Here is a 1,287-nt window from a genome sequence, read left to right on the forward strand (position 1 = left end):
GGTGGCCTGCGGGGTGCAGGGGCTCCCGCGGGGAAGCCGGTGTGTGAGGCCAGGCCCGATTCATCCCGTTGCTCCCCGTGTCGGAGCCAGAGCGAGCTTAGGCGACGCGTCCGGGAATGTGCTACGAGCTCTGAGGCCCGAGGCCGGCCGGAGCGCCTGGACAGGGCCCCCCGGGGGTGCGGGGGACGGAGCCACGGCGCTCACGCACCCCCACCCCGGAGACGAGCCCCGCCGCCTCTGCTCCGTCTACCCCCTGGCTCGTCCGAAGCCGTTCGCCAGGCGCTCGGTGGCCCCCAGGGGTGACCGCCCCGGGCCTCTCTGCGCAGGCGCAGTTCGTCCTCGGTGGCGGTCGCTGTCCCGTTGGTCGCGTCTCCGCGGCTTCGCGTCCTCGGCGCAGGCCCAGGTCTCCAGGGCCGGGTTTTCCTTCCATGTCCACTTCTGGAGACAGACGGGGCTTTCGGCTGCTACACGGTGGAAAAAGGCCTCATCCTGCCTTCGTCTCTGACAGGTGTTCTCTCTGGAGGAAATTCGAGGCCGACAGTTTTTGTCCTTCCGACTGGCGGGGCGTCAGCCCCTTGCCACCTCGCGCCCCCCGCGCTCCTCCTCCCGCTGCTTTCGGGGTTTGTCCTTTTCAGTGCTTTTGGGTAACGCGATGCGACGTGACTTCTCGTGGCGGGGCGGGGGTTCCCCAGCCTCTCCCCTCCGCGCACCTGCACGCGCGCGACGATGAGCTGTGGGCGGCGGGGCCGGACGCGTCGTGGGAAGGTCGATCTTAGCGGTGGTGAGAGGGTTTGGAGAAGGGCGACCCTGGGGAGGCTGTCGGGGGTGGCCCGGTGTGTAGGACGCCTGGCGCTGGCAGAGCCCACCTCTCGTTCCAGCCCCTGACTCCCCAGAGCCGCTCGGGGCCCCCCTCGCCCTCGCCCTCGCCCCCGCCCTCGCCCCAGCGGCTGTCCTCGCTGTGCTGTGACTTTCAGTCACTTTCGAGTGCTTTTGCAGTGGGCCCGCCCCGGGGCCCCAGCGCTCCGCGTGACGCAGAGTAACCCCCGGAGTGCCCCTGGGCGGGGGTGGGCGGTGAGGGAACCGCGGGGCTCCGCTCCCCGCCCCCCGTCCGCAGACCACCGTTTCTCGGCTTCCTTTCTCACCAGACGCAAAGCATCTGGGCGCCAAGGGAGCTGAGGGAGCAGCAAGAACCGTCCCAGGCGGCTGTGGGGAGCGCGGGGCACAGCTGTGCCACCGGCCTCTGCGGGACGAGTCGGAGGGACGGGCTTGGCTCGGGGCGTTTGGTGA

The sequence above is a fragment of the Pteropus vampyrus genome, unplaced genomic scaffold, assembly GCF_000151845.1.
Source record: "Pteropus vampyrus isolate Shadow unplaced genomic scaffold, Pvam_2.0 Scaffold565, whole genome shotgun sequence".
Classification (NCBI taxonomy): Eukaryota; Metazoa; Chordata; class Mammalia; order Chiroptera; family Pteropodidae; genus Pteropus; species Pteropus vampyrus.